Raw genomic sequence first — 21,688 nt, 5'->3', positions numbered from 1 at the left:
AGGAGTGGAGATATCTCAGTAGGGTTGTAAGGCTGGAGGAGATTACAGAGATAGAGAGGGGCGAGGCCATGGAGGGATTTGACAACAAGGATGAGAATTTTGAAATCGAGGCGTTGCTTAACTGTAAAAGAAAAGGCTCAGAACATAAGAACAAAAGAAATAGGAGCAGGAATCGGCCATTTGGCCCCTCGAGCCTGCTCTGCCATTCAATAAGATCATGACTGATCTGATCATGGACTCAGCTCCACTTCCCTGCCCGCTCTCCATAACCCTTTATTCCTTTATCGTTCAAAATCTGTATCTCCGCCTTAAGTATATTCAATGACCCCCTTTATTCCTTTATCGTTCAAAATCTGTATCTCCGCCTTAAGTATATTCAATGATCCAGCCTCCACAGTTCTCTGGGGCAGGGAATTCCACAGATTTACAACCCTCCGAGAGAAGAAATTCCTCCTCATCTCCGTTTTAAATGGGCAGCCCCTTATTTTAAGACTATGTCCCCTAGTTTTAGTTTTCCCTATGAGTGGAAATATCCTCTCTGCATCCACCTTGTCGAGCCCCCTCATTATCATATATGTTTCGATAAGATCACCTCTCATTCTTCTGAACTGCAATGAGTATAGGCCCAACCTACTGAACTATCTTCATAAATCAACCCGCTTATCTCCGGAATCAACCGAGTGAACCTTCTCTGACCGGCCTCCAATGCAATTATATCTTTCCTTAAACATGGAGACCAAAACTCTATGCAATACTCTAGGTGTGGCCTCAGTTGTAGCAGGACTTCCCTGCTTTTATACTCTATCCCCCTTACAATAAAGGCCAACATTCCATTTGCCTTCCTGATTACTTGCTGTATCTGCATACTCACTTTTTGTGTTTCATGTACAAGGATCCCCAGGTCTCTCTGTACTTTGCAATTTTTCTCTAGTTAAATTATAATTTGCTTTTCTATTTTTTCTGTCAAAGTGGATAACCTCACACTTTGCCACATTATGCTCCATCGGCCAAATTTTTGCCCACTCACTTAGCCTGTCTACATCCCTTTGCAGATTTCTTGTATCCGCCTCACAATTTGCTTTCCCACCCATCTTTGTATCATCAGAAAACTTGGCTACATCACACTCGGCCCCTTCATCCAAGTCATTGATATAGATTGTAAATACTTGAGGACCCAGCACCGATCCCTGCGGCACCCCACTTGCCACTGTTTGCCAACCGGAATATGACCCATTTATCCAGACTCTCTCTTGTCTGTTAGTTAGAGGGGTGACGTAATATAGGTCTTCAAAGTTATGAAAGGGTTTGATATGGTAGACATAGCGGAAATCTTTCCACTAGGAGTCCAACACTAGGGGTTCTAAACATAAGATAGTCACTAATATATCCAATCGGGAATTCGGGAAGAATTTACTTACCCTGAGAGTAGTAAGAATGTGGAACTCACTAACACAGTGGAGACGATTAGCATTGATTGGTTTAAGTGGAAGCTAAATAAATGACGGAGAAAGGACTTATGCTGATAGGGTGAAATGCAGAAGTGTGGGAGGAGCCTCATGTGGAGCAGGGACCAGTTAGGCTGAATAGTCTGTTTCTGTGCTCTGCTTTCGATGTCATTCTATGTGATATCAGCAAAATGTGAATGAACAAAATATGTCTGCCTGTAGAAATGTTCTCTAATTTATCAGAACTGCCGCGACCATCCAATATCACTGAGCCAGAAGTCTCGATGGGACGGCCTGCTAATGTATCGGAAATAGGTGAAATCAAGGCCCGATCTTTGCAATCCCCCATATCAAGAATACCTTCTTCTGCGGGTAAGAATATTTTCCAGGCTTTCCAAATTGAACGCAACAATTATGCATCGCTTTTTTATGTGACCAAGTTCATTGAAAGATGTTAAAAATGTCTGTTGGTGCCTTCCCTTGACTACTGGATGTGAGGTGAGAGGGAAACAGTGCTGGGACTAGTTCTTGGGAATGAGGTGGGGCAAGTGAAGCATGTTTCAAAGAGGGAGCATTTGGGCAATAGTGATCACAATTTATTTAGGTTTAAATTAACTATGGAAAAGGACAAGGAACAAAATCGATGTGAAAATAATCTGTGCAATTGATGAGGCCCAGCTGGATTGGAATTAAAGATTGGTAGGCAAAACAGAAATTTGAAGATAAAGGCCTGAGGTGCTCTCAGTGCGTGAGTTGCTCTCAGGTGGGGCACGGGAGATCATTGTTAACCTTAACTCTATTTTCAACTTGTGTTGGTAATTTTAGTGATTTAAGCGTCTGAATTTTCAGATCCCTTTGTTCCTTTTGACAATTTAGTTTTTTACTGGTAGTAATGATTTGGACGAGGGGATTAAATGTAGTATCTCCAAATTTGCGGATGACACTAAGTTGGGTGGTAGTGTGAGCTGCGAGGAGGATGCTATGAGGCTGCAGAGTGACTTGGATAGGTTAGGTGAGTGGGCAAATGCATGGCAGGTGAAGTATAATGTAGATAAATGTGAGGTTATCCACTTTGGTAGTAAAAACAGAGAGACATCTGAATGGTGACAGATTAGGAAAAGGGGAGGTGCAATGAGACCTGGGTGTCATGGTACATCAGTCATTGAGGGTTGGCAGGCAGGTGCAGCAGGCAGTTAGGAAGGCAAATGGCATGTTGGCCTTCATAGCGAGGGGATTTGAGTACAAGGGCAGGGAGGTGTTACTACAGTTATACAGGGCCTTGGTGGGACCACACCTGGAGTATTGTGTACAGTTTTGGTCTCCTAACTTGAGGAAGGACATTCTTGTTATTGAGGGAATGCAGCGAAGGTTCACCAGACTGATTCCTGGGATGGCGGGACTGACATATCAAGAAAGACTGGGTCAACTGGGCTTGTACTCACTGGAGTTCAGAAGAATGAGAGGGGATCTCATAGAAACGGTTAACATTCTGACGGGTTTAGACAGGTTAGATGCAGGAAGAATGTTTCCAATGTTGGGGAAGTCCAGAACCAGGGATCACAGTCTAAGGATAAGGGGTAAGCCATTTAGGACTGAGATGAGGAGAAACTTCTTCACCCAGAGAGTGGTGAACCTGTGGAATTCTCTACCACAGAAAGTTGTTGAGGCCAATTCACTAAATATATTCAAAAAGGAGTTAGATGTCGTCCTTACTACTAGGGGGATCAAGGGGTATGACGAGAAAGCAGGAATGGGGTACTGAAGTTGCATGTTCAGCCATGAACTCATTGAATGGCGGTGCAGGCTAGAAGGGCCGAATGGCCTACTCCTGCACCTATTTTCTATGTTTCTATGTTTCTATGTTTACTCGATTAAAATTCGAGTGGCAAGCGGCTCCGACATAAGCAGCCCCGACCTCGGTGAATCTGAGAGAACCCAACAAAGCGGCCCTCACCCGAGAGGCCCTGACCCGAGCGAACCCGACCCGAGCGGCACATACCTGAGCGGCCCTGACCCCGAAACGGCCTCGACCCCCGAGCGACACCGACCCACGAGTGACCCCGACACAAGCAGCCCTAATCCGAGCGACCCCGACCCGAACGGATCTGATCCGAGCGACCCTGACCTCCAGGCGACTCCGACCCGAGAGATCCCGACCCGAGCGATCCCGACCCCCGAGCGATCTCAACCCGAGTGACCCCGACCCGAGCGACCCCGACCCCGGAGCGACCTCGACCCCGGAACGACCCTGACCCGAGCGACCCCGACCCGAGTGATCCTGACCCAAGCCATCCCGACCTCAGTGATCCCGACCTGAGCGATCCCGACTCAAGTGATCCCGACCCCCGAGCGATCCCGACCCGAGCGATCCCGACCCGAGCGATCCCGACCCAAGTGATCCCGACCCCCGAGCGATCCCGACCTGAGCGATCCCGACCCAAGTGATCCCGACCCCTGAGCGATCCCGACCCAAGTGATCCTGACCCCTGAGCGATCTCGACCCAAGTGATCCCGATCCCGACCCAAATAATCCTGACCCGAGCGTTCCCGACCCAAGTGATCCCGACCCCCGAGCAATCCCGACCCGAGCGATCCCGACCCGAGCGATCCCGATCCCGACCCAAGTGATCCTGACCCAAGCCATCCCGACCCGAGCGATCCCGTCCCAAGTGATCCTGACACGAGCGATCCCGACCCGAGCAATCCCGACCCGAGCGATCCCAACCCGAGTGACCCCGACCCAAGTGATCCCGACCCAAGTGATCCTGACCCAAACCATCCCAACCTCAGTGATCCCGACCTGAGCGATCTCGACCCAAGTGATCCTGACCCGAGCGATCCCGACCCGAGCGATCCCGACTTAAGTGATCCCGACCCCCGAGCGATCCCGACCGGAGCAATCCCGACCCGAGCGACCCCGACCCGAGCGACCCTGACCCCCGAGCGATCCAGACCCGAGCAATCCCGACCCGAGCGATCCCGACACGAGCGATCCCGACCCGAGCGACCTCGACCCCCGAGCGACCCCGACCGAGGGATCCCGACCCGAGCGATCCTGACCCGAGCGACCTCGACCCCCGAGCGACCCCGGCCCGAGCGATCCCGACCTGAGCAATCCTGACCCGAGCGACCTCTACCCCCGAGCGACACCGACCCGAGCGACCCCGACCCCTGAGCGACCCCGACCCGAGCGATCCTGACCCGAGCGACCTCGACCCCCGAGCGACCCCGACCAGAGCGACCCCGACCCGAGCGACCCCGACCCGAGCGACCCCGACCCGAGCGACCCCGACCCGAGCGACCCCGACCCGTGCGACCCCGACCCGAGCGATCCCGACCCGAGCGACCCCGACCCGAGCGACCCCGACCCGAGCGACCCCGACCCGAGCGACCCCGACCCGAGCGATCCCGATCCGAGCGATGCCGACCCGAGCGACCCCGACCCGAGCGATCTCGACCCAAGCGATCCTGAGCGATCCCGACCCGAGCGGACCCGAGCACTGAGTGATCCCGACCCGAGCGATCCCGACCCGAGCGATCCCGACCCGAGCGGACCCGAGCACTGAGTGATCCCGACCCGAGCGATCCCGACCCGAGCGACCCCGACCCGAGCGATCCCGACCCGAGCGATCCTGACCTGAGCGACCCCGACCCGAGCGACCCCGACCCGAGCGGACCCGAGCACTGAGCGATCTTGAACCGAGCAGACCCGAGCGATCCCGACCCGAGCGACCCCGACCCGAGCGACCCCGACCCAAGCGATCCTGACCTGAGCGATCCCGACCCGAGCGATCCTGACCTGAGCGACCCCGACCCGAGCGACCCCGACCCGAGCGATCCCATCCCGAGCGACCCCGACCCGAGCGATCCTGACCCGAGCGGACCCGAGCACTGAGCGATCCCGACCCGAGCGATCCCGACCCGAGCGGACCCGAGCACTGAACGATCCCGACCCAAGCGGACCCGAGCGATCCCGACCCGAGCGATCCCGAGCTCTGAGTGATCCCGACCCGAGCGGACCCGAGCACTGAGCGATCCCGACCCGAGCGACCCCGACCCGAGCGATCCCGACCCGAGCGGACCCGAGCACTGAGCGATCCCGACCCGAGCGGACCCGAGCACTGAGCGATCTCGACCCGAGCGATCCCGACCCGAGCGACCCCGACCCGAGCGACCCCGACCCGAGCGATCTCGACCCGAGCGACTCTGACCCGAGCGATCCCGACCCGAGCGACCCCGACCCGAGCGATCCCGACCCGAGCGACCCCGACCCGAGCGATCCTGACCCGAGCGACCCCGACCCCCGAGCGATCTCGACCCGAGCGACTCTGACCCGAGCGATCCCGACCCGAGCGACCCCGACCCGAGCGATCCCAACCCGAGCGACCCCGACCCGAGCGATCCCGACCCGAGCGGACCCGACCCGAGCGACCCCGACCCGAGCGATCCCGACCCGAGCGACCCCGACCCGAGCGACACCGACCCGAGCGATCCCGACCCGAGCGGACCCGAGCGATCCCGACCCGAGCGACCCTGACCCGAGCGATCCCGACCCGAGCGGACCCGAGCACTGAGTGATCCCGACCCGAGCGATCCCGACCCGAGCACTGAGTGATCCCGACCCGAGCGATCCCGACCCGAGCGATCCCGACCCGAGCGGACTCGAGCACTGAGCGATCCCGACCCGAGCGGACCCGAACACTGAGCGATCCCGACCCGAGCGATCCCGACCCGAGCGGACCCGAGCACTGAGTGATCCCGACCCGAGCGATCCCGACCCGAGTGATCCCGACCCGAGCGGACTCGAGCACTGAGCGATCCCGACCCGAGCGGACCTGAACACTGAGCGATCCCGACCCGAGCGATCCCGACCCGAGCGGACCCGAGCACTGAGTGATCCCGACCCGAGCGATCCCGACACGAGCGATCCCGACCCGAGCGGACCCGAGCACTGAGCGATCTCGAACCAAGCAGACCCGAGCACTGAGTGATCCCGACCCGAGCGATCCCGACCCGAGCGATCCCGACCCGAGCGATCCTGACCTGAGCGACCCCGACCCGAGCGACCCCGACCCGAGCGATCCTGACCTGAGCGACCCCGACCCGAGCGACCCCGACCTGAGCGACACAGACCCGAGCGACCCCGACCCGAGCGATCCTGACCTGAGCGACCCCGACCCGAGCGACCCCGACCTGAGCGATCCAGACCCGAGCGACTCTGACCCGAGCGATCCCGACCCGAGCGACCCCGACCCTCGAGCGACTCTGACCTGAGCGATCCCGACCCGAGCGACCCCGACCCGAGTGATCTCGACCCGAGCAGCCCCGACCCGAGCAACCCCGACCCGAGCGACCTCGACTATAGCGATCCCGACCCGAGCGATCCCGACCCGATCGATCGCGACCCGAGCGACCCCGACCCGAGCGATCCTGACCCGAGCGGACCCGAGCACTGAGCGATCCCGACCCAAGCGGACCCGAGCGATCCCGACCCGAGCGATCCCGAGCACTGAGTGATCCCGACCCGAGCGGACCCGAGCACTGAGCGATCCTGACCCGAGGGATCCCGACACGAACGATCCCAACCCGAGCGACCCCGACCTGAGCACTGAGCGGCCCCAATCTCGGTCAGTCTGAGAGTTCGGTGAGTTTGGGAAGCCAGGATTCTGGGGAGCTGTAGGACCGCAGGTAGGTGAGGAGTTAACTTCTGGCGGAGCTCACAGCCATTTGTCCGTTCAGGTATGTGGTTGGCTGCTTGATTGGTAAGTGTCTCTCTCTTTTTTTCTTTTTAATTAGATTTTAATTAAACAAATCTAATCAGAGGGCAGCTCAGTCCCTTGGAATGCACATCCTGCGGGATGTGGGAAGTCCTGGATGTTTCGTACGGCCTAGCTTCAGCTTCAACTACTCGAGCTCCGTGTTTCGGAGGTGGTCGCTCCGCAGCTTAAAAGCGTGCAGTTAGAGGGGATGTGGTTGAGCACTAGACGGAGTAAGAATGCTCGGCAGTTAGTGCAGGAGCCCCCCCGTGAGTCCATCTCGCTTTCAAACCGATAATCACTTCTGAGCATTTGTGAGGACAATGGTACCTCTGGGGAGTGCAGCCAGAGCCAAGTCCAAGGCACCACAGGTGGTTCAGCTGCACAGGAGGTAGGGACAAAGAATAAAAGAGCTCGAGTGATAGGGGATTCAATAGTTAGGGCAATACAGAGGTGTTTCTGCAGCATTAGACGTGACTTTTGAATGGTTTTGTGCCTCCCTGGTGTCAGGGTCAAGGATGTCACAGATCGGACGCAGGGCACTCTGGGAGGCGAGGGTAAACAGCTCGAGGTCATGGTCCATATCGGGACCAACTACATAGGTAGAAAGAGGGATGAGGACCTGCAGGCAGAATTTAGGAAGCTAGGAGAAAAATTAAAGGGTAGGATCTCAAAGGTAGTAATCTCTGGGTTACTACCGGTGCCATGTACTAATGAGTACAAGAATAGAAGGATAGAGAGAGTGAACATCAATAGCAAGAATGTCCTTCCTCAGATTAGGAGAGCAAAACTGAACACAATATTCCAGGTGTGGCCTCACCAAGGCCCTGTACCACTGCAATAAGACCTCCCTGCTCCTATACTCAAATCCCCTAGCTATGAAGGCCAAAATGCCATTTGCCTTCTTCACCACCTGCTGTACCTGTATGCCAACTTTCAATGACTGATGTATCATGACACCCAGGTCTCGTTGCACCTCCCTTTTCCTAATCTGCCACCATTCAGATAATATTCTGCCTTCCTGTTTTTGCCACCAAAGTAGATAACCTCACATTTATCCACATTATACTACATTTGCCATGCATTTGCCCACTCACCTAACCTGTCCAAGTCACCCTGCAGCCTCTTAGCATCCTCCTCACAGCTCACACTGCCATCAAGCTTAGTGTCATCTGCAAACTTGGAGATATTACATTCAATTCCTTTGTCTAAATCATTAATGTATATTGTAAATAGCTGGGGTCCCAGCACTGAGCCCTGCAGTACCCCACTAGTCACTGCCTGCCATTCTGAAAAGGATCTGTTTATTCCCACTCTTTGCTTCCTGTCTGCCAACCAGTTCTCTATCCATGTCAATACCCCCAATACCATGTGCTTTGATTTTGCACACCAATCTCTTGTGTGGGATCTTGTCAAAAGCCTTTTGAAAGTCGAAATACACCACATCCACTGGTTCTCCCTTGTCCACTCTAGTAGTTACATCCTCAAAAAATTCTAGGAGATTTGTCAAGCATGATTTCCCTTTCATAAATCCATGCTGACTTGGACCGATCCCGTCACTGTTTTCCAAATGTGCCGCTATTTCATCTTTAATAATTGATTCCAACATTTTCCCCACTACTGATGTCAGGCTAACCAGTCTATAATTACCCACCTTTTCTCTCCCTCCCTTCTTAAAAAGTGGTGTTACATTAGCTACCCTCCAGTCCATAGGAACTGATCCAGCGTCGATAGACTGTTGGAAAATGAACACCAATGCATCCACTATTTCTGGGGCTACTTCCTTAAGTACTCTGGGATGCAGACTATCAGGCCCAGGGATTTATCGGCCTTCAATCCCATCAATTTCCCCAACACAATTTCCCGCATAATAAGAATTTCCTTCAGTTCCTCCTTCTCACTAGACCCTCGGTCCCTTAGTATTTCCAGAAGTTCATTTGTGTCTTCCTTCGTGAAGACAGAACCAAAGTATTTGTTTAACTGGTCCACCATTTCTTTGTTCCCCATTATAAATTCACCTGAATCTGACTGCAAGGGACCTACGTTTGTCTTCACTAATCTTTTTCTTTTCACATATCTATAGAAGCTTTTGCAGTCAGTTTTTATGTTCCCTGCAAGCTTCCTCTCGTACTCTATTTTCCCCCTCCTAGTTACACCCTTTGTCCTCCTCTGCTGTATTATAAAATTGTCCCAGTCCTCAGGTTTGCTGCTTTTCCTGGCCAATTTATATGCCTCTTCCTTGGATTTAACACTATCCTTAATTTCCCTTGTTAGCCACGGTTGAGCCACCTTCCCCGTTTTATTTTTACTCCAGACAGGGATGTACAATTGTTGAAGTTCATCCATGTGATCTTTAAATGTTTGCCATTGCCTATCCACCGTCAACCCTTTTAGTATCACTCGCCAGTCTATTCTAGCCAATTCATGTCTCATACCATCGAAGTTACCTTTCCTTAAGTTCAGGACCCTAGTCTCTGAATTAACTGTGTCACTCTCCATCTTAATAAAGAATTCTACCATATTATGATCATTCTTCCCCAAGGGGCCTCGCACAACAAGATTGCTAATTAGTCCCTTCTCATTACACATCACCCAGTCTAGGATGGCCAGCCCTCTAGTTGGCTCCTCGACATATTGGTCTAGAAAACCATCCCTAATACACTCCAGAAAATCCTCCTTCACCACATTGCTACCAGTTTGGTTAGCCCAATCAATATGTAGATTAAAGTCGTCCATGATAACTGCTGTACCTTTATTGCATGCATCCCTAATTTCTTGTTTGACGCTGCCCCCAACCTCACTACTATTGTTTGGTGGTCTGTACACAACTCCCACTAACGTTTTCTGCCCTTTGGTATTCCGTAGCTCCACCCATACCGATTCCACATCATCCAAGCTAATGTCCTTCCTTACTATTGCATTAATTTCCTCTTTAACCAGCAATGCCACCCCACCTCCTTTTCCTTTCTGTCTATCCTTCCTAAATGTTGAATACCCCTGGATGTTGAGTTCCCAGCCTTGGTCACCTTGGAGCCTTGTCTCCGTGATGCCAATTACATCATATCACAAAACTCGTAGGGAGAGAGTATCACTTGAGCCAAGAGATGAAAAACTGGACTGACACCCGGGACTATTGCCTGAGCCGACGCGAAGGGAATCTCAACTGATGTCCCGTCTCTTGTACGTTAACACAGATAAGGAGAGAACGAATTGGTATTAAGAAACAGGCACTGCTTCCTGTTAAACGGATTCCTCAGATAGACACCGTAATTGTGTTTTAATTTATTCTTTGTGTTTGTTACATATAAGTCGTGCAATGTTGCATTTTATTGGAATATAACATACCAGGTGCAATTTCAGACCAGCGTTGGCGTTCAGGGCCAATGCAATTCTCAATCTTGAATTGCGGCATAAACTATTCGGGGGAGAAAATGGGTGCATTCGGCGGGAGTTTAGCAGCAGTGCTACATTGTTGTGCCCCGACCTCCTGCGCCCAGAGATCGTGACGTCATCACCGTGTGCATCGCCCCTGTTGGTGCCCCGGTGCCTAACTTGGGTTTCGTGCCCTGAAGCAGCGCCGGGGCAATCGTCACGACAGCTTCAGGGGACACGTGCCCAGCGGCCGGCCACTACCGGGGTGAAAGTTATATAGGGGAGGTGGCCGGCTGCTGCTGGAATAAAAATCCCGTTTCGCTTCCCGCTCCGGTGCCGCTTTGGCCGCGGGGCTCGGTGCCCCGCTTGCTCAGCCCGGCACTCTGCTTGAATGCCCGGCTGATGGTGCGGCTGACCCACTCCCCAGTGGTCCAGGTAGGTGGGCTCCTCATCAGCAGCGTATTCAGCCTGGGCCCTTCCCTTTAATTCAGGGAAGAGTCCCTCATACGCGGCCCAGTCCGTCGTGCTGCTGAGCCGCGTGGCCTGCTCCCGCCCCAGGAAGGAAGTGCTGCGCTTGATTTAGCGCTCCACTTCCTTTCGTGGGTGGTAACCCCAATTTATCGCGAGGGGCGAGACTTCTGTGCCTGGTTTAATGTCTCGTGAGAGTTAACCCCCCCCACCGCCATCTAACGGGGCGGTACCCAATTTCTAGGCCTCAATGTTTAGCCATTGGAATGGTTAATAAATTTACAAGGATGATACCAGAACTGAGGTTATATCTGGCAGGAAAGCTTGCACAGGCTGGAGCTCTTTTGTCGAAAAGAGAGAAGGCTGAGAGGGTGACCTAATAGAGGTCTTTAAGGTAATGAAATGGCTTTGATAGGGTACATTGTGTTCCTAACACAGATGAGGCTGCACACAGGGAGGTTAAAGTAACAGTGACCTCAGTCTTTAATAAGACACTCCAGAGTGAGGAACAGGCCTTGGGGGCCGGCTTAGATACAGTGCTCCCAAGGGATGCTGGGATGCCTTGGGACTTCAGGGGATGCGCTCCCTGGCGGCGGAACATGGGAGTGCATGCTTTACAGATACACAACGGGGCAGATGTAGAGAAAGCGCCTCCATTTGTGGGGCAGTTCTAAAACTATCGGTCACAAATATAAAATAGTCACTAATTAATCCAATAAAGAATTCAGGAGAAACTTGTTTACTCAGAGAGTAGTAAGAATGTGGAACTCGCTGCCACAACTAACAGTCGAGGTGAATAAACTAGATAAACACATGAGGAAGATAGGAATAGAAGGATATGCCGATGGGGTGAGGTGAAGAGAGGTGGGAGTAGGCTCGTGTGGAGCATAAACACCGGCATGGACTAGTTGGGTCAAATGGCCTGTCTATGTGCTGTAACATAGACATAGAAAATAGGTGCAGAAATAGGCCATTCGGCCCTTCAAGCCTGCACCGCCATTCAATGAGTTCATGGCTGAACATGCAACTTCAGTACCCTATTCCTGCTTTCTCGCCATACCCCTTGATCCCTCTAGTAGTAAGGACCACATCTAACTCCTTTTTGAATATATTTAGTGAATTGGCCTCAACAACTTTCTGTGGTAGAGAATTCCACAGGTTCACTACTCTCTGGGTGAAGAAGTTTCTCCTCATCTCGGTCCTAAATGGCTTAGCCCTTATCCTTAGACTGTGACCCCTGGTTCTGGACTTCCCCAACATTGGGAACATTCTTCCTGCATCTAACCTGTCTAAACCCGTCAGAATTTTAAACGTTTCTACGAGATCCACTCTCATTCTTCTGAACTCCAGCGAATACAAGCCCAGTTGATCCAGTCTTTCTTGATATGTCAGTCCCGCCATCCCGGGAATCAGTCTGGTGAACCTTCGCTGCACTCCTTCAATAGCAAGAATGTCCTTCCTCAAGTTAGGAGACCAAAACTGTAAAATCCTATGTCATTCTATGTAACATAAGCACAACATTGAGGGAATAAATATGGCAGCCTATAGAAACATTCCCTCATTCAATAGAAATTCCATGACCATCCAACACCACCAAGCCATAGGTCTCGGCTGCACAGCCTGCAAATGTACCCGAAACAGGTGAAAATGAGACCCGATCATTGCAACCCCCTGTATCAAGAACGCCTTCTTCTGCGGGTCAGAATATTTTCTAGTCTTTCCAAATGGAAAGCTAAAATTTTGCAGCAATTTTTTTATCTGACAAAGTTCAACGAAAAGATCTTAACAGCGTCTTTTAGGGTCTTCGCTTGACCACTGGAAGTGAGGAGAGAGGGTATAACCTGATTAATTAGGAGGAATCTGGAGCTCAAGACTATTGCTGGAGTTATTACACCGATCTCAGAATTTTGTTCCTTTGATTGCCGGAAAATTGCAGGAAGGTGCAAGAACATTAGAGCAGTGATAATGGGGGCCTTCAATTGTCCTAGTATAGACTGTGAAATAACAGTGTTAACGGCAAAGTGGGGGAGTTCATCCTGAAATGTGTATGAGAACTTTCTTGATCAGTGTGTTTCCAGCCCAATGAGGAAGGAAGCAGTTCTGAGTGTAGAATCTGGGGAATGAAGTGGGGCAAGTGAAGCATATTTCAGTGGGGGAGCATTTGGGAAATAGCGATCACAATATCATTCGGTTTAGAGTAACTATGGAAACGAACAAGGATAAATTAAAGGTGAAAATATTCATCTGGAAGAGGGCTAACATCAGCGAGTTGAAAAGGAAGCTGGCCTAGGTGGATTGGAATCGAAGATTGGCAGGTAAAACAATAAACGAGCAATAGAGGCCTTGAAAGAGGAGACAGTTTGAAAGACAGAAAGACTTGCATTTATATAGTGCCTTTCACGAACTCCGGACATCTCAAAGTGCTTTACAACCAATGAAGTACTTTTGGAGTGCAGTCACTGTTGTAATGTGGGAAATATGGCAGCCAACTTGCGCACAGCAAGCTCCCACAAACAGCAATGTGATAATGACCAGATAATCTGTTTTTATTATGGTGATTGAGGAAATAAATATAGGCTTGGACAACAAGGATAACTCCCTACTTTTCTTTGAAATAGTGCCATGGGGATCTTTTACCTCCACCTGAGAGGGCAGACCAGGCCTCAGTTTTACATCTCATCTGAAAGACGGCACTTCTGACAGTGCAGTAGTCCCTCAGCACTGCACTGAAGTGTCAGCCTAGATTTATGTGCTCAAGTTTCTGGAGTGAGACTTGAACCCACAACCTTCAGACCCACAGCTGACACATAACATAACAGGGAACCCAAAAGTCTTTTATAAACATATAAATATTAAAAGGTGTGGTCAAAGGAAGGGTGGTGCCAGTTAGGGACCAAAAAGGAGATATTCTTGTTGAGGCAATGGGCATGTCTGAGGTATTAAACAAGTACTTTGCATCTATCTTCACTGAAGAAGAGGATGTTGCCAATGTCACAGTAAGGGAGTAGGTAGTAGAGAAATTGTATGGGATAAAAATAGAAAAGACACCTGGTCTGGATGGGATGTAACTTAGATTGCTGAAGGAAGTAAGGGTGAAAATTGCAGAGGCTCTGGTCATGGTCTTCCAATCCTCCTTAGATATGGGAGTGGTGCCAGAGGACTGGAGAATTCCAAATATGACAACCCTGTTTAAAAAAGGGGAGAGGGATAAACCCAGTAATTACAGACCAATCAGCCTAATGTCTGTGGTGGGGAAAAATTTAGAGACATTAATCCGGGACAAAATTAACTGCCACTTGGAAAAATAAGGGTTAATAAATTAAAGCTTTCTTAATGACTAACTTGACTGAGTTCTTTGATGAAATAACAGTGAGGGTTGATGAGGGTAGTGTGGTTGAGGTTGTGTGTATGGACTTTCAAAAGGCAGATTTAACAACAACAACTTGTATTTATGTAGCGCCTTTAACATAGTGAAACGTCCCAAGGTGCTTCACAGGAGTATTATGAGACAAAACAATTTGACACCAAGCCACATAAAGAGAAATTAGGGCAGGTGACCAAATGCTTGGTCAAAGAGGTAGGTTTTAAGGAGCATCTTGATGGAGGAAAGAGAGGTAGAGAGGTGGAGAGGTTTAAGGAGGGAGTTCCAGAACTTTGGGCTCAGGCAACAGAAGGCACGGCCACCAATGGTTGAGCAATTATAGTCAGGGCTGATCAAGAGGGCAGAATTAGAGAAGTGCAGACATCTCGGGGGTTGTGGGGCTGGAGGAGATTACAGAGATAGGGAGGGGTGAGACCATGGAGGGATTTGATAACCAGGATGAGAGGATTGAAATCGAGGCGTTGCTTAACCGGCAACTAATGTAGGTCGGCGAGCACAGGGGCGATGGGTGAGCGGGACTTGATGCGAGTTAGGACACGGGCAGCCGAGTAATCAGAATACAGGATCCAAAGGAAGAGAAGGTCGTTCGTTTCCTGCTTGGCCAAGGGGATCGGAAATGGATCGGGCTTTAGAACGAGGAGCTGTCCAGTGACGGATGGAAGTAGGCAAACGGAGGCACTTTCACTTATGCAAACCGGGCATTGGCGTACCCGCGTGAGTTTAACACCACCTCCCCCGTCTGCCTTTGTACAGCTGGAGATGAATGGTTTGACATTCAGTGCGATTGTTGATTGCCCCTCATTTGTTACGCAGGTATTCCTGGTTTGTAGCAGCAAGTGTGCGGATTATTTTACTCTACTGGGCGGGAAGAAGAGCGTTAGTCATTTCCACACGAGAACTTTAACGTCAGTACGTCATTGGTAACCCGTTTAACCTCATCACATTGAAGAGGTTAGGTGGAACAAACATTGGAGAATGTGTTTTCAATTGTGGGCATCACATAAAATAGGGGGTCAAAAATATCAGATCGTCATCAATAAATCCAATAGGGAATTTAGAAGAATCATCTTTACACCAACCACCACGTTAAACATTCACTCCCTCCACCACCGGCACACCGTGGCTGCAGTGTGTACCATCTACAAGATGCACTGCAGCAACTCGCCAAGGCTTCTTCGGCAGCACCTCCCAAACCCGCGGTCTCTGCCACCTAGAAGGACAAGGGCAGCAAGCGCATGGGAACACCACCACCTCCACGTTCCCCTCCAAGTCACACACCATCCTGACTTGGAAATACATCGGCCGTTCCTTCATCATCGCTGGGTCACAATCCTGGAATTCCCTCCCTAACAGCACTGTGGGAGCACCTTCACCACACGGACTGCAGCGGTTCAAGAAGGCGGTTCAATGCCACCTTCTCCGGGGCAATTAGGGATGGGCAATAAATGCCGGGCCTTACCAGCGATGCCCACAACCCTGAACGAATAAATAAAACCCAGAGAGTGGTTCGAATGTGGAACGCGCTACCACGTGGAGTGGTTGAGGCGAATAGCACAGATGCTTTGAAGGGGAAACTAGATAAACACATGAGGGAGAAAGGAATTGATGATTATGGTGATAAGGTTAGATGAGGAGTGGTGGGTGGAAGCTCATGTGGAGCATAAACGCCAACATGGCCCAGTTGGGCTGAATGGCCCGTTTCTGTGCTCTACATTCTATGTAATGTAAACAAAAGACCTATAAAAACATCCTCTCATTATATTAGATCATACTTGATCTGTATCTTAACTCCATCTACCTGCCTCGGTTCTATGTCATTTAATAGGATACGGTAGCGTAATGGTTATTTTTCTGGACTCGTAATCCAGAGGCCTGGACGAATAATCTGGAGGCAAGAGTTCATACTGCCACCATGGCAGCTGGGGAATTTAAATTCAGTTAATTAAATAATTCTAGAAATAAAAAGCTGGTATCCGTAATGGTGACCATGAAACTACCGGTTTGTCAGAAAAACCCAACTGGTTCACTAATGTCCTTTAGGGAAGGAAATCTGCCGTCCTTACCCCGGTCTGGCCTATATGTGACTCCAGACCCACTGCAATGTGGTTGACTTTTAACTGCCCTCTGAAATGGCCCAGCGAGCCACTCAGTTGTACTAAACCGTTACAACAAAGTCAGCACTGTGGGAGTGCCTCCACCACGTAGACTGCAGCGGTTCAAGAAGGCGGCTCACCATCACCTTCTCAACAGCAATTAGGGATGGGCAATAAATGTTGGCCTTGCCAGCAATGCCTACTTCATGTAAACGAATAGTTAAAAAAAAAATACCCTTGGCAAAAAAAAACGAGTTATAAATTGCCACAACACCTGGTGTGAAGAAGTGTTTCCTGACATCATCCCTGAACAACCCAGCTCTAACTTGAACATTACGGCCCCTTGTTCTGGAATTCCCCACCAGAGGAAATAGTTTCTCTCTATCTTAGCGAGAGAAAGACTTCCTGATTTCTCCCATAGAACATAAGAATATAAGAAATAGGAGCAGGAGTAGGCCATTTGGCCCCTCGAGCCTGCTCCGCCATTCAATAAGATCATGGCTGATCTGACCTTGGCCTCGGCTCCACTTCCCTGCCCACGCCCCATAACCCTTGACTCCCTTATCATTCTGAAATCTGTCTATCTCCACCTTAAATATATTCAATGACCGAGCTTCCACAGCTCTCTGGGGCAGAGAATTCCAAAGATTCCCGACCCTCTGAGAGAAGAAATATCTCCTCATTTCTGTTTTAAATGGACGGCCCCTTATTCTGAAATTATGGCCCCTAGTTCTAGATTCCCCCACAAGGGGAATCATCCTCTCTGCATTTAACCTGTCAATCCCCCTCAGAATCTTATACGTTTCATAGAAACATAGAAACATAGAAAATAGGTGCAGGAGTAGGCCATTCGGCCCTTCGAGCCTGCACCGCCATTCAATGAGTTCATGGTTTCAATAAGATCACCTCTCAGTCTTCTAAACTCCAATGAGTATCGGCCCAACCTGCTCAACCTTTCTTCACAAGACAACCCCATCTTCTCAGGAATCAACCTCGTGAATCTTCTTTGAACTGCCTCCAATGCAAATATATCTCTCCTTAAATAAGGCGACCAATAAAGTACGCAGAATTCCAGGTGTAGCCTCACTAAAGCCCTGTACAGTTGTAACAGGACATAGATGGTCCAGGTCTAATTTTAAGATGATGTCCTTCAGGTAAAAGATTATTTTGTTTTTTTTAAATCATCTTTCAAGATCAGTCCCAGGTCACGAAGCTCGCAGGGAGAGAGTATCACTTGATCGAACAGAAGAAAAGCTGGACTGAAGCCCGGGACTATTGCCGGAGTAAATATACCGATCTCACCAGCATACTGAGTTCAGAGGAGGGGAAGGCCATTGCTCCTCTGTCCAAGCTCGGGACCTGGCTATGGATCGGACTTTACAATGATAAACAGGCATCAGATGGCTGGAAGTGGATCACGGGAGAACAATTCAATTATACTAACTGGGCCCCTTGGTGCTCACAGCAATTCAACACCATCTCTTCCGTCTGTGTTTATATAAGCAAAGACCAATGGTTGGACGCTCAGTGCGGTGTCAAATTGCCCTTTATTTGCTACACAGGTATTCCTGTTTGTCGAATTAACGGAGGGATGTGTTACTTCCTGAGTAACAAGAGCAGGGATGTTATGCTTAAACTGTATAAAACACTAGTTATGCCTCAGCTGGAGTACTGCGTGCAGTTCTGCTCACCACATTACAGGAAAGATGTAATTGCACTAGAGCGGGTACAGAGGAGATTTACGAGGATGTTGCCTGGACTGGGGAGTTTTAGCTATGAGGAAAGATTGGATAGGCTGGGTTTGTTTTCCTTGGAACAGAGGAGGCTGAGGGGAGACCGCATTGAGGTGTATAAAATTATGAGGGGCCTGGATAGAGTGGATAGGAAGGACCTATTTCCCTTCGCAGAGGGGTCAGCAACCAGGGGGCATAGATATAAAGTAATTGGTAGGAGATTTAGCGGGGATTTGAGGGGAAATTTCTTCACCCAGAGGGTGGTGGGGGTCTGGAACTCACTGCCTGAAAGGGTGGTAGAGGCAGAAACCCTCACCACATTTAAAAAGTACTTGGATGTGTACTTGAGGCGCCGTAACTTACAAAGCTACGGACCAAAAGATGGAAAGTGGGATTAGGCTGGCGCGGACACAATGGGCCAAAATGGCCTCCTTCCATGCTGTAAATTTCTATGATGCTATGATTTCCTCTGTTGGGGGAGGGAATAACAGTCGTGCATCATTTCCACCAGGAGTACCTTAATGTAAATGAATCATGCTCACAAGACTCAATAAAACCTCAGTCAGTTGGGTTTAGGTCATCCACGATGAGGTATGCAGTTGTGAGCCTGGCGGATGAACTGGTAATGTGTCGTGTGATTGTTAAACCTCTGTTAATAAACCAACTAGTTCTTAATAGCAATGTGCTATCTCATAGAAACGTTTAAAATTCTGACGGGTTTAGACAGGTTAGATGCAGGAAGAATGTTCCCAATGTTGGGGAAGTCCAGAACCAGGGGTCACAGTCTAAGGATAAGGGGTAAGCCATTTAGGACTGAGATGAGGAGAAACTTCTTCACCCAGAGAGTGGTGAACCTGTGGAATTCTCTACCACAGAAAGTTGTTGAGGCCAATTCACTAAATATATTCAAAAAGGAGTTAGATGTAGTCCTTACGACTAGGGGGATCAAAGGGTATGGCGAGAAAGCGGGAATGGGGTACTGAAGTTGCATGTTCAGCCATGAACTCATTGAATGGCGGTGCAGGCTCGAAGGGCCGAATGGCCTACTCCTGCACCTATTTTCTATGTTTCTATGTTTCTATGTGTTGCTATGAATTCTTAAGCAAAGAACCCATGAAGCAAATACATTACACGTGGGAGAGATCAAAACCCAAGGTCAAAATATAAGATCGTCACCAATCAATAGAATAGGAAATTCAGGAGAAGCACTTTGCTGAAATAGTGATGAGAATGTAGGGATCGCTCCCACAGGGAGTGGTTGAGGTGAATAGCAGAGGTGCATTTGAGGGGAAGCTAGACAAGCACATGAGGTAGAAAGGAATAGGAGAATGTGTTCATAGCGTGAGATGAAGAGAGATGGGAGGAGGTTTGTGTGGAGCATAAACAGCAGCATGGGGATGCTGGGCCGAATGGGCTGTTTCTGAGCTGTAAATTTTATTGGGGTGAAATTGCCGCCGCCAGGTTTGGGGCGCAAAATTCAAATAAAGTGAAAATTTATCGCCCGGCGCCATGGGAAGGAAAGTGACCCGGAATTCGGCTCTTTAACTTGAAAAAACTCTCCAAGTGCTATTGGAGGTGCTCTGCTGGGGAAGGGTGTGAGCACGGCAGACACGGGGCGCTGTCACCCAGCGTTGTGATAACCACATCAGCGCTGCGCTGATGCGTCACAACATCCCGCCCTTTCTCTTAAAGGGGAGGGCCGCTGCGAATTCCGCAGCCGGTTGCATGGCACCCACTGGGTCACCAGGGAGGGTTTTCGGCCGGGCCAGTGCAGGGCCGGCCGACAACTAAAACAAGATGGTGGCGGCGGCGCTAGGCCGCCCCCTTTAAGGGCGGATGCAGTGCCCCAGTCACCACGGCTTCGCGGCCCGCAAAGCTGTCAGCAGCGTCGCCTGGCGCCGACCGCACCTCTGCGGGGCAAGTTACCTCGCGGGGTGCAAAGGGGCTGGCGCATACGCCAACGACGTGCGTTTGCCCGGGGTGGAAATCGCGGGGCCTGGCGCTCACGGCGCCACGCCCTCCAAACCTCCGGAGCATTTTCCCCAGAGGCGCTGCCGATCCCTTCCCCCCCCGGGCGATAACCTCGTTTCGCCGCATTAGCGCCCCGCGGAGACACTAATGGGGCTATAAAAAAGGGCAATTTCACTCTCGTCGTAATTTTACTTAACGTCAGCAAAACGTGAAAGAAAGAAATATGGTGGCCGGCAAAAAAATATAACTCTTTCAACAGAACAGGCACGGCCATCTAATGCCACCAAGCCGGAGGTATCGACTGCACAGCCTGCAAATGTATTGGAAACAGGTGCAGTCAAGGCCAGGTCTTTGCAACCCTCTGCTTCAAGAACACCTTCTTCCATGGGTAAGAATATTTTCCAAACGGAAAGCTAAAACTTGGCACTGACTCTTTTGATCTGACGAAATGCAACGAAAGATCTTCATATCTTCCTTTGAAGGTCTTCCCTCGACCGCTGGAAGCGAGGAGCGAGAGTACTACCTGATTAATCAGGACAAAACCTGGACTGATGCCCGGGACTATCGCTGGAGTGACTACACCGACCTCGTCAGCATACGGGACCCAAAGGAGCAGCAGATCTTTCGTTCCCTGCTTGGCCAAGCGGTTTGGAAATGGATCGGGCTTTACAACGAGGAGCTGTCCAGTGACGGATGGAAGTGGGCAAACGGAGGCACTTTCACTTATGCAAACTGGGCATTGGCGTACCCGCGTGAGTTCAAGAGCACCTCCCCCGTCTGTGTTTGTACAGATGGAGATGAATGGTTTGACATTCAGGGCGATTTTCCATTGCCCTTTATTTGTTACGAAGGTATTCCTGTTGTTTTGAGTTTATGGCAGGATGTGTGAGGGTTATTTTACTCTGCTCGGTGGCGGCGGGGGAGGGGGAAGTGTGTGTTGATTGCGAAGAAAGGTGCACGCCATTTCTATCGAGAGAACTTTAACGCCAATATGTCACTGGTAACCCGTTTAACCTCATCGCATCGCAATGAAGCGGTTTGATAGGGTAGCCGTAGGGAAGGTGTTTCCACTTATGGGGGAGACCAAAATTTGGGGCCATAAATATAAGGTAGTCACCATCAATCCAATAGGGAATTCAAGAGAAATTTCTTTATCCAGAGAGTGGTTCGAATGTTGTACTCGCTACCATAAGGAGTAGTTGAGGCGAATAGCACAGATGCATTTAAGGGGAAGCTAGATAAGCACACGAGGGAGAAAGAAGCCGAATGATATGCTAACAGGGTCAGATGAAGAGGGGTAGGAGGAGGCTTATGTGGAGCATAAATGCCAGCATAGAGAGCTTGTGCCGAATGACCGATGTCTGTGCTGTGCAATCCTATGCATCCTGTATGTGCAGTCTGGAGATAGAACACCTTTGAAAATGGGTTTTCCTGATGACCGTGTTTATTTTCAGTGCATCCAGCCTAT

Source organism: Pristiophorus japonicus, chromosome 19 (genome assembly GCF_044704955.1).
Source record: "Pristiophorus japonicus isolate sPriJap1 chromosome 19, sPriJap1.hap1, whole genome shotgun sequence".
Classification (NCBI taxonomy): domain Eukaryota; kingdom Metazoa; phylum Chordata; class Chondrichthyes; family Pristiophoridae; genus Pristiophorus; species Pristiophorus japonicus.
The sequence above is the reverse complement of the archived record's forward strand: the minus strand, read 5'-3'. Positions refer to the sequence as shown.